Raw genomic sequence first — 523 nt, forward strand, 5'->3', positions numbered from 1 at the left:
ACTATATCTGTCCCAAAGGTGCGTTCTACATTAAAGGGCAATGGTGTCACAGGATTTTTTTTGTAGACAATCACAAAGTTTCAATCATTCTGAACTTTTCTTCGTTCAGTTTGCTGGTCATATTTTTTGAAAATTGTGAGGACTGAGCTCATTTGAATGCTATGAAATGCCACCAGTGACTAGTGTGGGCTGATTTCTTGGTATTGTAAAACGCCTGAATCAGCATGTATCTCACATTGCAATGGTCATTAATCTGTTCATCCCCAATTCTCTGTAAACAGGTCCACAATCGCTGATGATAATAATGGTATGGGCCAAACCATGGTAGTGTAAGGGTTAAAGAGCCAATGGGAAATAACAGCTTATCTAGCTCTGTCAGATTTTTGGCTGTTGTATCAATACAGCTGACAAAGTCATGTTCAACATCCAACCAATTGCCAACTCTGTGAAAATACTGGGCAAATGGTATATAAAGTGTCTGAGTTGAAATATTGGATAAATTATTGAGTCTGAGCCCTTAAAG

This window comes from Ptychodera flava, chromosome 20 (assembly GCF_041260155.1).
Source record: "Ptychodera flava strain L36383 chromosome 20, AS_Pfla_20210202, whole genome shotgun sequence".
NCBI classification, from domain to species: Eukaryota; Metazoa; Hemichordata; class Enteropneusta; family Ptychoderidae; genus Ptychodera; species Ptychodera flava.